The sequence below is a fragment of the Rhinopithecus bieti genome, unplaced genomic scaffold (assembly GCF_001698545.2).
Source record: "Rhinopithecus bieti isolate Rb0 unplaced genomic scaffold, ASM169854v2 scaffold_63576, whole genome shotgun sequence".
Classification (NCBI taxonomy): Eukaryota; Metazoa; Chordata; class Mammalia; order Primates; family Cercopithecidae; genus Rhinopithecus; species Rhinopithecus bieti.
In genome coordinates this window covers 47,963-64,070 of record NW_016824077.1, presented here as the reverse complement: position 1 = coordinate 64,070, position 16,108 = coordinate 47,963, and the positions used below count along the sequence as shown (strand labels likewise).

The window sequence follows — 16,108 nt, the reverse complement described above, 5'->3', positions numbered from 1 at the left end:
TCCCTAAAATTCAAAGGCTGAAGCTCTAATCCCCACTACCTTTTGGAATGTGACCGTATTTGGAAAGAGGATCTCTAAGGAGGTAATTAAATTAAAATGAGGTCATTAGGGTGGGCCCTGATCCAGTAGGACTGGAGTCCTTACAAGAGGAGGCAATGAGGACACAGGCACACACAGAGGGACAACCACGGGAACGCACAGGCCGTCTACAAGCCACCGCGAGGGGCTGTGGGAGAAAGCAGCCCTGTGACACCCGGGTTTCAAACATGTGGCCTCCAGAATGTGAGGGAATCCATGGCTGCTACTCTGGCATGGCAGCCCTAGCCGGCTCACACGGGCCCATCCCCCACTCACCATCTCAATGTGGAGACCCTACAGGAACTCATGGCCCAGGGATACCTTTTGGTCCCTTCACCCCCATTTTCAAAGCCCACACAGTTAGAATGCAGGGGGGGCTTCTTGCTCTTAAGACTGAAATGGTGCAACTCCCGAGACCAGTCTGTGTCCACAGCCATCCCCCCGTACAGCAAGCTTACATGCAACACCCAGATCCCCTCTCAGATCCCCCTTCCCCCTTCCCCTGTCCCCCTTCTACAGGGACAGCATTACCCCAAACCTTTTAAGATGTTCGCATAACCTGGCTCCGGAGCCAATAGACTTTTTACTGAATCTGGCTTCACATATCGGCCAACAGTTGTGAACCTAGACATTTGCCAACTTTTCCTCCTCGTGCCAGGACCATTTTTAAGTCTATGTGTGCCACAGAATGGCCCATTTAAAGGCCTTAAATAAACTCTCCAGGCCCCGGAAGAAAAGAGCAGCAAAACTAGCCCACAAGGCTCCGATAACAGGCCGGGCCAGGGAACAGCCAGCAAGCAGAGTTTGGGCGGCGAGTGTTCGCTTGGTTTGTAGTTGGCGGTGGGAGGGGCTTTCCTATTAGGTTGTGTTTTGTTTGTTGCTTTGGGCGTGAGAAAGGGGGCAGAGAACAGAAGGACCTAGTTTCAGGACAGTTTACTTAGGAAAGTCATTTCTAGATTAGAGGGAGAGAGCCCTAGTTAGATTCCACTCCTTGGGGTTGGACGGCGGCGGGTGAGCAGCTTTGGGGAGTGCCCCTGCGGTGATACCCCCACACCCTCCCTCACTGCACCCCCTCCCTGTGCACCGACAAGATAAATGGTGGTCTGTTAAAAAAAAAAAAGAATTTTTTTTTAAGCAGTGCTTCCTGTTATGTTCAAACGGGAGACTAGGGCCCGGGTTTTATTAATTAAGCAGAATTTTCTCGCTTCTTAAGTAAACAACACAGGACCCACATTGCTCACAAGCGCTGTAAGCATGCTCTGCCTTACTCAAGCATCCGACATTTGCAATCTTCTATTTTCTTAAGCCTCCAATGGAGCCTTTCCAGAGCTTGGCTATGTTCACTTTGCATTAATCCGCAAACAGGAAACTCTAACTGTGTTTCTAACATTGTCGTGCTTCAAGCTGAAAAGGACCACTGTAACAATTATATAACAGGTCTGGTTTAAAAAAAAAATTGGCCATTGCATCCTAAACTGAGTCTCTCCGGAAAAATGGCCTGGGTGGCGCCCCTCCCCTGCCCCCTCTTTCACTTCCCTCCCCCTCCTCCCTCTTTCACCTTCCCTTCCCCTCGGTCCCTTTTTCACTTCCCTCCGTGCCCTTCCCTCTCTGCTCCACTCCATCCCCTCTCCTCCTCCCCTCCCCCCCGTCCCCCCTGCCCTCTGTTTTCACTCCCTCCCTTCTCCTCCCTCCGCTCTGGCTTTTTACCCTCCCCCTCCGCCATCCGCCCCCTCGCGCCACCGCCCGCTATTTTACCTCCTCCCCTCGCCCCCGTGACTGCTTTCACCCCTCTCCCCTCCCTTCCCCTGCTTTCACCCCCCCCTCTTCCCTCCCCCTCTGCCTTTCTACCCTCCCCTCTTCTCTTCTCCTTCCACCTCTTCCTCTCCCCATCCTCCCCTGCTTTTCACCCCTCCGTCCTCCCGCCTCCTCCTCCTCCGGTTCGCCTCCCTGCCTCCTCCTTCTCCTCCCTTCCCCCTCCTCTGCTTTTCATCCCCTCTCTGTCCCTCCCTTCCCCCTCCTAGCCTCCTCTCCCTGCATTGGGGTTTAGGCTACAACCTACCTCCTCCCACTTCGTCTTCCAGCCTCCTCCCCTCCCCTCACCTCTCTTCTCCTCCCCTCCCCCAGGATCAGACTCTTGGGGCAGGTCTGTGCCAGCGCCCTACATGGACCGGGAAAGAATTACCGACGACCTTAGAAGAGCTGCGCACTCTCAGCGCCCCGCCCCCACGCCGCCGGCCGCCTGCGCGGGTGTCTCCCTGTGCTCCCAAAACAGGGCTCAGTCTCGCCGGTTCCTCCCCGGGGATCTCAGGGCTGTTGAGGGGGCTGTGGTTTCCAGAACCCCGCGACACTCCGAAACAGGAAAGGGGACGGCAGAGGGGTCCTGCAGCGGGGGAGCCCTTGAGAAGGCCTGGGGAGAGAGGGACTCGGGGACAGAGGTAAAGAAGAGAGTCTCTGAGGGTGGGGAAGTGCCTGGGAAGAGCACGAGGAGGAGTTGGGGAAGGAAAAATCAGGCCCAAAGTTTTAGGGCTCTGTCTCTACTGAAGGTCAAAAAGGGTTCCTGCAGGACAGTGGGAGACCTGCTCCTAACGACCCCGCCCTATAATTAAATCTCTGAGTGAGAACACTCCAGAGTTGGGGCCCAGTAGCTGCCATGTGCTCCTGCGCATCAGATGCCCCCTAAGCGTACCCCTGGGAGCCTCTGATTCTGTGTCATCAGGGCAGTAGGGGATTCGAGGAGTTATGGAAGACGCCAGGATGGCATTCCTAAGCCATCTGATGGGTGAAGGGGCTTCTTCGCTGTGACTTCACTACTTACATGTTAAAGCGTCTTCTCTTCCTAATAAAAAGCAAAGTGTAGCCACTTTTCTGTCCAAGAAAATAAAAATTCCCAGAGAAAACCAACGTTGACGTTTGCATTCATGACGTGCCTGGCGTTTTCCTCTGTGTGGAAGAATTTTCCCATCCAAAAATGGGAGTTGAGGGTGGAGGGGAGGTAAATAATAAAATCGGGCTCACTCTGTATAAATAGTTTAGCATTCCGATTTGGTTACCTAGTCTTAAGAAATACATATTTTTCTAGGTCACTAAATATTTTTCAAAATTATACTTTAAATGAGGGCTTAAATTCCACCTCGTGGAATTGTATATGCCAGAATGTAGGAACCATTTCCCTCTTGCACAGCATTCCTCTTGTTTAACGTTTAAGGACGGTATCCTAAGTTATTCCCCATTGTGTAATCACATAAGTCACCTTGTTCTTCACTAGCTTCAGTGCAGGAAATGAATACAGTTTCTTCTGCACCATGGGTCTGTCTGTTGCCATTGCCTGCACTGGGGTTGTTTGGAATTCCTGCTTGAAACTTTCTAGAGTTAAAGGCAGAAAACACTGGCCAAGTTTCCAAGCCCAAAGCTCATTCTTGACCTTAATTAGACCTTATATCAGAAAAGAGGGTGACAGCTACTTGGGAAGCTGAGGTGGGAGAACTGGTTGAGGCTGCAGTAAGCCATGATCGTGCCACCGTGCTCCCGCTCGGGTGACAAAGCAAGACCCTATCTCAACAAAAAAAAAAAAAAAAAAAAAAAAAAAAAGAAAAAAAAGAGGGTAAGCAAAACAGGTGAGTGGGGGGTGCTCCAGGTGTCTGGGGGGCATCGCCAATATCCCAATATCCCAGAGCCTTGGGAGGAGCCCTCTCTGCCAAAGCATTGCCCTCTGCGTTCTAGGGATGTCCTGCAAAACCTAAATATTGACGGTGGTGAGTGGAAATGTTCCCTTCTGTTATATTCTCTATTAGAATGTTTTGTATATTGATATATATACATATGTGCATTTTAGCAGGATAGTGGATTTTATTTTTTCTTATTTTTGAGATGGAGTCTCGCTCTATTCCCCAGGCTGGAGTGCAGTGGCACAATCTCAGCTCACTGCAACCTCCACCTTCCGGGTTCAGGTGATTCTACTGCCTCAGCCTCCTGAGTGGCTGGGATTACAGGCGCACACCACCACGCCTGGCTAATTTTTGTATTTTTAGTAGAGATGGTGTTTCACCATGTTAGTCAGGCTGGTCTTGAACTCCTGACCTCAAGTGATCCGCCTGCCTCAGCCTCCCAAAGTGCTGGGATTACAGGCGTGAGCCACCACACCCGAACCTGAGTGACTTTTTTTTTTTTTCTTTATGATGGAGTCTTGCTCTGTCACCAGGCTGGAGTGCAGTGGCACCATCTCAGTTTACTGCAACCTCCAACTCCCTGTTTCAAGGGATTCTCCTGCCTCAGTCTCCCGAGTAGCTGGGATTACAGGCAGCACCACCACGCCCAGCTAATTTTTGTATTTTTAGTAGAAACGGAGTTTCACTATGAAGGCCAGGATGGTCTCGTGATCCATCCACCTCGGGCAGTGAGCCGAGATGGCACCACTGAACTCCAGCCTGGGAGACCCAGCAAGACTCTGTCTTTAAAATAATAATAATAATAATAATAATAATAATAATACCACCAATCCATCAATTTATGTCACTGGCGATGGATGAGGTTAAGCCCTGCCTCCTTAGGCTTTCCTTGAACTAACCTCATCTGACTCGCATGAGCTCTTTGGTGGTTCCTTCTCCCCCAGGAAACTCCCATCCACAGTAAGAAGTACATTTCACACAGAAACACAAGACCCACATACACATACATGTGACCAAAATGTGACACGATGCTCGTGAACTTATCCTTTCCCTTGCCATGGACCCATTCTATAATTTTCTGGGCTATCCACTTCCATTTCATGCTTTCAGTGCTAGTCACCACCCACTCAACTGAATGTACAACCAACTAATTTTTGAGATAAGCACCTCAGCAATTTAAAAAGCATTGGTCTAGACCAGTGGCCCTCAGCCAGCAGGCACTTTGCCCCACAAGGGATATTAGGCAGTGTCTGCAGACTTTTTGAGTTGTCTCAAACAGATGCAGGGGGTACTCTTGGTATCCCATGGGTGGAGGCCAGGGATGCTGATCAACCCCCTACCATGCACAGGACGGCCCCACCACAGAGCACGCTCCAGTCCCAAATGTTCACAGTGCTGATGTGGAGAAACTGTGGTCTCAACTACAGAAAAGGCTCCAGTCTCGGCCCGGTGCAGTGGCTCACCCCTACAATCCCAGCACTATGGGAGGCCAAGGCAGACAGATTGTTTGAGCTCAAGAGTTCGAGACCAGCCTGGGCAACATAGTGAGACCCTATCTTTACAAAAAATACAAAAATTAGCCAGGGGTGGCCAACCGTGGTGACTCATGCCTGTAATCCCAACACTTTGGGAGGTCGAGGAAGGCGGATCACTTGAGGTCAGGAGTTCAAGACCAGCCTGGCCAACATGGTGAAACCCCATCTCTACTAAAAATACAAAAATCAGCCAGGTGTCATGGCGGGCCTGACGCCTGTAATCCCAGGTACTCAGGAGGCTGAGGCAGGAGAATCACTTGAACACAGAAGGCAGAGGTTGCAGTGAGCCAAGATGGCACCACTCCACTCAACCTGGGCAATAGAGCGAGCCTCTGCCAAAAAAAAAAAAAAAAAAAAAAAAAAAAAAAAAAACATTAACCAGGCATGCATGGTATCAGGTGCCTGTAGTCCCAGCTACTCGGGAGGCTGAGGCAGGAGGATCGCTTGAGCCCAGGAGGCAGAGGTTGCAGTGAGCTGAGACCACACCATTGCACTCCAGCCTAGGGGATAGAGTGAGACCCTGTCTCAAAAAAACAAAAAAAAACAAAAACAAAAAAAAAGAAAAGGCTCCAGTCACTTCATTGACTAAACAGATCTTGTAGTTAACTCTAAAATAAGTTGAAAGGAGAATTCTCAGTAATGAATAAAAGAGAACTTGTTCCTGCCTCTCCTTCCCCCTTCTCGCCAATATCTCCGTGCTTGATGTTATTAATCCCATGTGTGCCATGGAGACCCCAGTCAACATTGGATCCCAGCCACAGTGTCTGACTGTACAGTCATTATTTAAATGAGGGCTGATTCGCAGTGGATTTGCACAGGCTTCCGTTGCCTTAGCTTATGTGGAGGGGTATTGTTCCTATCCCTTCGTCACTGCCTCCTGCAGCGCTAACCCCGCTCACCCCACATCTAACCATGCGTCCTGTGATGCTCCAGTCTGGCCCCACAATGGGGACACTCTGGGAGCTTCAAACACTCCCACGACCCAGGTCCCACTGACAGAGACTGGGGTTTCATTCGTCTGGGGTGTGGCCTACACAACCAAATTCTTGAAAGCTGCCTGGCGGCTTTCAATTTTTTGCCTTTTTGTACTGGCAAGGTTGGAGCTTGGTGATACACCCCTTCCAACACTCCCAAGGTAGGCTGCATGCCTCCACTTTGCTCCCATTGTGAACATTCTCAGACTGCACGTTCCTCTCTATTTTATGATAGAGACAAACCCATAATCGCCTTTTGGGAGGCATTCTCCTATAAGTTAATATTCTGAATTCTGGTTCATGGAAGCTTCTCTTGGGGAAGAAATAATGCTAGATTATTGCTGGGAATGGAAATGAATAACACTTCTAAAAATAGAATTGTTTATGTAAGTCAGTCCCGGCACCATTGGCATTTGGGACTGGATAATTCTGTTGTGGGGGCTGCTCTGTGCATCGTAAGATGTTTGGCAACATCCCTGGTGTCCACCACTAGATGCCAGGAGCACCCCCCGTTGTGACAACCAAAATTGTCTCCAGACGTTGCCAAATGTCCCCTGGGATGGGAGGAGCAAAATTGCCCCCAGTTGAGAATCACTGACTTAAGAGTATACAGAAATATATTTCTAATTTGCTGATTTTTAACTACATGAAAACATATATATATTTTCTCAAAATATTTTCCAACCAATTATGTAATACCAGAAGTGCTGTGTTTTGTTGAGGTGGGAGAAAGAACCATGCCTATTTGCTGAGGTTACATGGATAACTGCTTTAGAAGATCCATTGGTAGACTGAGTTCTGCAAGTAAATAAAACATTTCTAAATTTTAAAAAAAGAAGATGAAGACCCACTGTAAGAATAACTGGAAAAAAGACACAATTCCATTCGCAGCAGAGCATAGTAATGAGCTCTATGAAATCAGCAAAGACCAGGGATCTGGCCAGTCCTTGTTCCTGCTGCTGGCTATCGACCAGTCCCTGGGGCACCTCCTGAGTGCCATTCTGCCTTCTCACTAGGCAAATGCACATTCCTGTCTTTGGGGAAATCATGGGATCTCTTCCCTTGCTGAAGTTATCCCTTCCAACACCTGGAGAGTAGCCCGCCTATGAGGAACAAGACCTGGCAGGTTGGGGACAGTGTGTCACTTCTGCATTACAGGGAGCTATTGGGCATGATTCCATCCAACTGCTTGTCCCTGCACAAAGCTGCACTGGGGAAAAAAGTAATGCATAACTATTTTAAAAAATAAACAGAGCATCCATGGATTTTTAAAATTTAATCTGCAACACTTATAGAACTATGTTAGGAATTATCAACTATGTCAGGTGAGCAATTGGCCATCTGAATTCTTTCCCTGTGAATTGTTTGTGTGGGAATGAGTCATCCTTTTCCCCTTTCTTGGACCTGCATCCATTATCCTCCAGTGGAGCAATGTGTTCATATATGACTTACACATGGGACCAGCTGCATGATTTGTGGGGCACAGCGCAAAATGTAAATTTGGGGTCCTTTTTTCAAAAGCAGAAAAGATTTTTCCTTCCCCCTCCCCAGTCGTTCTGGACCTGTCATGGTGTTTTTCACTTATTATTATTATTATTAGAGACAGGTTCTTGCTCTGTGGCCCAGGCTAGAATACAATGCCGCAATCATAGGTCACTGCAGCTTTGACATCCTGGACTCAAGCAATCCTCCCGCCTCAGCCTCCCAAGTAGCTGGAACTAGAGGCACACACTACTGCACCTGGCTTTTGCTTTTTACTTTTAATGCAGCACTTTTTTGGGCATAGGGATACTCAGAGGGCCAATGTGGACTCTCACAGGCTCCTGGGGTCCCACCCACGACTTGGCAAGTGGGGCACATGCCTGCTGACCTGAACCTCTCCACGCCTGCCAGAGGGCGGAGGGTAGCCGCATCGTTGGATGGGGGCAGGGAAGCAGAGCACAGAGAGTCCATCCTAGGAGGCAGGGAGGTGGCACCTCCAAGCCCTGGGCTCGTGCTCCACTGTCCCGTCAGACCGTTGCTTTCAAAATACAAACTCGAAGACAACATGATGAGGCATTGCAATATGGAGGTTGCAGAACATTAAACCAGTCCATGTGGGACTGTCACAAGACAGCGAAGTTGGCCCTGCTTACACGTAAAATACTAGCTAATCTCTATATAATCAGGGAAAGGATACATTTGAATGTTTTCCAAATCACAAGGATGATACTATAACCAGCTACCCAAAACATTCATACTTTTAGGTTAAAATTTACATTTTAGTCTCCTTGACGTCTGGATATTTGGAAAAAAAGAAAAAAAATTAACGTTTTAGGCACTTCCATTTTCCTCGAGAGCCAAAAATTTCCTTTTGTTTTCATTATTAATGTCTACACAATGCAAACATGCATCGTACATTTTTACAATCGACTTCCCTTTTGCTGTTTTGTAAAACAGCCAAAAGAAGTGAGGAGTGGTAGCTTATGCTATGACCAAAAAATATACATTTCACAAAATTAAGTTGTCCCACGCTTGAAAATAAAATAAAATCACTTGCCAGTGACTTTGAATGTGGCTAAGCAGTATGGGTTGCCAATGGTGAAGTGTGATGGTAAAGGATTGTCACGCTAAACTTGTCTTCTTTCATTTGATATCAGTTTCTCAGAGTAGGGACCTTGAACCACCTGTACTGAACTTGGTACCACCTCAACCTGCCCAGCTCTGTGGATCCCAGCTCCAGCATGAGATCTTAGGCGACTGCCTTTGTAACACACACCACAGGTGGCTGAAACACACTCGCAGTTTGAGACTCACTGGTCTAACATCACTCTGTCCCCGGAATGTTTTTTTTTTTTTTTGAGACGGAGTTTCACTCTTGTTGCCCAGGCTGGAATGCAGTGGCGCGATCTCGGCTCACCGCAACCTCCACCTCCCAGGTTCAAGCGATTCTCCCACCTCAGCCTCCCAAGTAGCTGGGATTACAGGCATGCGCCACCATGCCTGGCTAATTTTGTATTTTTAGTAGAGATGGGGTTTCTCCATGTTGGTCAGGCTGGTCTTGAACCCCTGACCTCAGGTGATCCGCCCGCCTCGGTCTCCCAAAGTGTTGGGATTACAGGAGTGAGCCATTGCACCCAGCCTTGTACCCGGAAATTGAGAACAACATAAGCCCCTCCCGGAAACACTACACATCCTCTCTTGTTGTGGCTGCTGAGCTTACTCTGACACATTCCTTGGCTGAAATACCAGCAAGCCACAGACACACCTTGCTTAAAGGCGTCCATACCACCACTGATGGGAGCAGTCACACAGCAAAATTTTGCGGCCACGGGATCCACCTGCTGGCCCACAACTCATGTCTGTGGCCGCTTGGGTTCCAGGTGCACTCAGGAGTGAATCACACACCCTTTCTTCTTGGCTTCTCTCCTCTCCTGAGCCAGGTATTACAAACACAAACACCCATTTCCTTCTCTGTGTTTATGCTTTCTTGGCACAATTCCTACTCGCAAGGTAGGAACAAAAATTCAAAATGCAAATACCCTCAGCTCAGGAATCACATTCCTATCTTTTCTTAGGAGCTGACTTTTTTTAACTTTAAAAAATCTCAACATAAAAAAATGCTTTTGTTACATTCTTGAGACAGAAATCTGCTAACTTGGCAATTTTTAAAAAAGTGTATTTCTTTCATTGTGGTCGCACACACCTTCCTTTTCTAGGGGCAGTAATACTTTGCATTAGATACGATGCACATTTGCTTTCATTTCTCAGTGTCTAAAATACCATCTTCTTGTCACTTCTCTTTATCAAGCCATGCACCTAACAATGACTTGCTCGCTCCAGGAGACTCAGGAAAAGGAGCTGCTGGTCCTTGTTTTACCTGCACATTTCTTGAAGGATCCCATCCAGCAAAATCTCACCTGCCTTCCCTGGAATTTTAATTTTGCCCCAGGTTGTGTGTTGGTTTTATTATTTAAACACATTTTAAATTACAAGAGCACAAGGAGCCCTAGACGCAAAAGAAATTATACAGATGACTGCTTAGAAGCTTTCGTGAATTCTGCAAGGTGGTGATAACTGTTGATGACTCGGCAGGTTTTTCAGAGAAATGTACAGGAAGCGAAACCCACTGTGTGTCTAACGGGTCCAGTATGTCATTGTGCAATGTCCCACAGGCCTTTGATGTCCTCAGAGTTATTTTGTGACCTACACACTGCATGGAGATGCCCCACCTGCTTTGATCGCACCCTCTAGCAAAAGAGATTTCCCTGCAGCTTGAATGGGGCAAAGTAAGTTCTTTGAAACAACAACCAAAAAAGATGCGGGTTGGGGAGAGAAGCTTGACTCTTTCCCCAGACTCTCCGGGTAGCGCGGCTTTCCTTTTTTCTATCCTCCTGTGGCTTTTTGTTTCTCCTCCTTACTCGAGTTCAGCAGAGAATGGCAGGACTCCGGAGAAACATGGAGTGATAGGGTGCCTGAGCAAAAGGCAACATCTCATCAGTTCTTTTATGAATCAATCTTTGATTTGGGGATGCACTGTCCAAAGTGAAAGACTCCTTGGAGACTTGCCTGGTAAGAGAGAGACATGTAGTAAACCAATTCAAGGTCAGGCAGATTGGGCTTGCGTTGCATAGGTTTTTGCAGCCCAGCTCCCAGGCTCTCCACTCACTCTGCAGCACGTATTAGCTGCATGTCTCTTTGCATAGAGTCACTTTTCACAAGGATCCTAAGGTGCAGGGGAGCAGCAGCCAAGGACAGCTGCCCAAAGTAGCCTACTCCCAGGACTGCAGAGAAGTGGAAAGACCAGCATGAAAGGATCCAGTCATAGCCTGGCACAGTGGCTCACACCTGTAATCCCAGCACTTTGAGAGGCCAAGGCAGCCGGACCACTTGAGGTCAGGAGTTTGAGACCAGCCTGGTGAACATGGTGAAACCCTGTCTCTACTAAAAAATACAAAAATTAGCCAGGCGTAGTGGCACGCACCTGTAATCCCAGCTACTCGGGAAGCTGAGACAGGAGAATCGCTTGACCCCGGGAGGCAGAGGTTGCAGTGGGCCAAGATGACAGAGTGAGACTCTATTTAAAAAAAAAAAAAAAAGAAGGAAAGAAAAGAAAAGAGAAAAGAAAAGAAAAGAGTACCCAGTCACACCAACTAACCCATCGATGTCCAACAGGGGGCTACGCTTGGTTACAAAACACATACCTGCATGTTGAGAACCATACAAATAGAAGCATCTGAGCCAGGCACGATGGCTCATGCCTGTAATCCCAGCACTTTGGGAGGCCAAGGCGGGCGGATCACCTAAGGTCAGGAGTTCGAGACCAACCTAGCCAACATGGCAAAATCCCATCTCTACTAAAAATACAAAAATTAGCCAAGCATGGTGGCAGGTGCCTCTAATCCCAGCTCCTCAGGAGGCTAAGGCAGGAGAATAGCTTCAACCTGGGAGGCGGAGGTTGCAGTGAGCTGAGATCGCGCCACTGCACTCCAGCCTGAGTGACAGAGCGAGTCTCGGTCTCAAAACAAACAAACAAAAAACAATTAGAAGTGTCTGTGCAATACTAGCTAATATTCCGCCTGCATTTCCAGCCCTGCTGACTCTTGTACAGGACCCAAGGTCAACAGTTCTTGGGCTCTGAGGAACTTTGCTTCTCTTACTGGCCTCAGCTCCACAGGCTCCACGATCCCAGGTCTAGGGATCTAGTTCACTCAAAGGGACTACAAAATCAAGCTAAGCCACTCAGTATTCTTATCTTATCCTCCTCCAAAAGCAACAAGATGTATGCTCAAGAAATAAGAAGACTCTAGCAAGCAGACCAGAGTGTGTCTGGCATAACTCTTTTTGGAATAAAGTAAGCGCCTTCTAATTAATGGTATTGCTCATGTAGGTTTTCAAGTTTTATTTAATTGAATAACCACTTACGTGGCGAAGCTCTATGCTAGCATTAAGAGAAGAGAGACAGGGATCCTACCATTGAGTGGGTGGCTTTGTAAAAGGATTTGCAATCAGTGAGAGGAATTTACAAACAGCCAGAGCATTCACAAAGCAAAGGAAGAAATTTACAAATATCGGTATCTAAGTAGGTGAGACCACAGGGGCTCAAGATCCCCTTGCATCGGGGATTGGTCAGGGCTTCAGGGGAATCCTTTGGAATCCCATCTCATTAAGGGGTGCTCAGAGCTCTGCCCCAGACATCCTAAGATCCAGTTCTTGAGGAAGTCATCCATCAGTGCCCAGGCAAGACAGGTAAGGGTGGGAGGTCATGCGTGCGGAGTGCCATGACTAGGCCGTGAAGTGCAGCAGCTGTGTAAGGGGGTGATCCACAGTGAGGTGAGCTTCACAGTCATCCTTGGATGTGCACAGAGTGGTGAAAGCCTTTGAAGTTGCTCAACATGCATGTTCCCAGCTGAGGTCAAACGAGGAGACCCTCTGCCTTCCTGTTTCAGCTCTCATTGCTGTAAACCAGTGTCTTTTTCACAGCCTACCTCGTGCCATGTTTTTTGCATGTTTGTACTTCTAACTGATGATTTCACTTATTAATATGGTCCCCAAGTGTAGAGCTGAAGTCCTGTCTTCTGTTCCTAAAACAAGTAGGCTGTGATGTGCCTTATAGAGAAAATACACATTCGACACCTGTTATTCAGGTATGAGTTACAGTGCCGTTGGCTGTGAGTTCAACCTTAATGGATCAATAACATATATTAAATGAGGTGTCTTCAGCAGAACACACACAAAACACGATTATGTATTGATCAGTTGACAAAAATGTTTGACAAGAGGCTCCAAGACCCCGACTTGTGTGTTTCTTCTAGGAGCAGAAGTTTAGTATTTGCTAATTTGGTGTGCATGGAGTCTTTAGAGAACATCGCTACTTTGAATAATGAGAATTGACGGTATTTGTTAAATGAATTAAAGGAAATGTGTCAGAAGAGGGATGAGGAAAATGTTCTGGGTGTTCAGAGATCACTACCAATGGAGGGAACCATGGAGAGCCCACTGGAGGGGACACATGTAAGCTGCGTCTTGCAGAGTGGGTCAGACGTGGATAAAGATAGGTCATGTACGCCCTAAACGGTGGAACGGCATGAGCACAATCCCGGTGCGGGAAACCTTGGCACTTGTACATAGAGCTTGCCCCAAGCTCAGACCCTTTGAGTCTTGATGGCAGTTCTATGACTCACAGGATGTGTGACCTTGAGGAAGTCACTCAGCTTCCGGCGAAGTGGGGTTAGCAATATCACCTATCTCCTGAGATTGCTATGAGGAACAAAATAGATTACATCTTAACCAAGAGCATGGTTGGTGCATTGCTAAACGTTCAAAACCATTCAGTTATTTTTATTGTCATTATTATTCATATTACCGGGTCGCTACATATTTCCATTTGGCTCAATCATAAGGAGTTCGAGGAAAAATTGTGGGAAATAGGGCTGTAAATACGGGATGAAGTCAAGTCCCAGCAGAACTTGGAGTCTAGGTTAAGAAACTGAGGGCTTTTTTTACACCATAGTTCTGGGCAGCAAGAGAGGGTTTTTGAACAAGAGACAGACATGATAGAGTTGTGTTCTAGTCTGAAACTGACAGTGAGAACAGATGGGGAGAAGCGCTGACGGGACTGAGGGACAAAGGAGAAGAGGGCCCAGGAAGCATGAGGGCTCCAGGATAAAGGGGAAAGGAGGACATCAACTCAAAAGAGGCAGAAGGGCGTGCAGGGCGCTGGCAGTGTTCCGCGTCTTCACCTGGTGCTGCTTCCAGGGAAGCATTCTGTTTATGAGATTTGGGGAGCTGTTGACCTATCATAGGTCTGCTTCTCTGTATGTAGATGGACTTTGGTTAATTTGTTAAAAGGTGATGGAAAGGTTTCAGGCAGGATGAGTTAGAGGAGGGAGCGATTTAAGGAAACAAGATGGAAGAGGGACAGAGCTGCGTGGGGAAGACACTGAGTTCAGTTTGCAGCAAGTTGAGGCGGTTTGGATGGAAAGCCGATGGCACCATGCTGGGAAAAGGCACCATGTCAAATCCACCATCTCAGAATCAAGAATCTGGAAGTAGGGTTATAATTCTCATGGTTCTTAAGTGAAGCACAAAAAGGAAGGGAAGGAAGAAGGAAGGAAGGAAAAACTGGCCTTATTAGGTAGCAAAACTCAGGATATTCATTAATAGTCGGGCCAACATTCCTGTCTTCTCACATATGAAGAAATACAGGTTTCTGGGTCCTGTAAAAATCTGGTTCCCAGTTTTTCCTATGAAACAGGGATGTACGGCAGCCTGACTAAAATTCTAACGGAATGCCAAGAAGTTTTGCCAGTGTCTTACTTAGCTTTTACTGATAACCACCACCTGTCCAGGAAGGGAGAAATAGATGTCCACAAAGAAGCTTTTAAATGTCTTCATTCTTCCTGTTAATCAGACTCATCTCACTTTGGGAATTAGGCTAAAGTGGAAGTGGAAGGTGAAAGTAAAAAAGCAAATTCTGGCCGGGAGCAGTGGATCACGCCTGTAATCCCAGCACTGAGGCCAAAGCAGGCAGATCACTTGAGGCCAGGAGTTCAAAACCAGCCTGGGCAACATGGTGAAACCCCATCTCTACTAAAAATACAAAAATTAGCTGGGTGTGGTGGTGCATGCCTGTGATCCCAGCTACTCAGGAGGCTGAGGTGGGAGGATTGTTTGCGCCCAGGAGGTCGAGGTTGCAGTGAGCTGAGATTGCACCACTGCACTCCAGCCTGGGTGACAGAGCAAGATCCTATCTCAAAAAAAAAAGTGAAATCCTATTTGTCATCCAAAACCAAGCCTGTTTTCTGTTTTCACATGCTTAAGCAAGTCATCAGAGATGGCAACTATGTCTGGTGTCCGGGTCTTAGTTAACCTGTGTGTACTCGCAAATAGCAGGGGGTACATGGGGCACTTATTTCAATGAAAACAATTAAACATGCACATTTTGTCTGTTCAGCATTAATGATTCCCTGTTGACAGAGCTGCACACTGGATGCTTCTTGAGTTTCAAAGCAAGCTTATTAAATAGAAACGACTGTGAAGTCTTGTAATTTGGGTAACTGCCAAACAGACCAAGGATGAAGGCAGAAAAAGAAGAAAATAAAGACTGATTACCTGCAGCACTTCTTGTTTTCACTATCAGAAAAATTACGCTGGAGACCCCAATGCTTATCTGCTTTCCCCATACAGCTTCCACGAGGGAAGGCCTCCTGCATACCCAAGTGGGACCATCTGAGCTTCTCTCTAAGCCTGAACATTGTTTCTAAGCTACCTCCAGGGTACCAAGGCCAGGAGGAAGGGTTAATTAGGGCAAATAAATTCAGAGGAAGCACTCTATTTGCATTATCGCCCTTATTCTAGAGCTGAAGGAGTTTGTGAATCCACCGAACTTCCCACCATACCATTTGGGGATCTGTATTTGATTTTCATAGTCTCACTAAAAAAAGATAGCATTCACCATAAACTCAAAAAATATTTACAAATACAGGTTGAAGCTAGGCACGGTGGTGCACACCTGTAATCCCAGTGATTTGGGAGGCTGAGGCAGGAGGATCACTCGAACCCAGGAGTTCAAGGCTGTGGTTAGCTAAGATCGTGCCACTGCACCCCAGCCTGGGTGACACAGTGAGACTCTGTCTCTAACAATATAAAATAAGGTAAAATATAGGTTGAGCAACCCTAACCCAAAAATCTGAAATCTGAAATGCTCCAAAATCCAAAGCTTTTGGGGTGCAAATACGATGCCACAAGTGGGAAATTTCACTCCTAACCTCATGGGAGGGGTCACAGTTAAAATGTGGTTAAGACTTTGTTTTATGCACGAAATTATTAAAAATATTATATAGGCTGGGTGTGGTGGCTCACTCCTGTAATCCCA

The 16,108-nt window shown here is 47.2% G+C and overlaps 1 pseudogene; it reads left to right on the top strand.

Annotated features, from left to right (window-relative positions):
• Positions 1 to 266: 266 nt before the first annotated feature.
• Positions 267 to 16,108, top strand: part of LOC108522011 (chromodomain Y-like protein) — a 63,108-nt pseudogene continuing 47,266 nt past the window's right edge.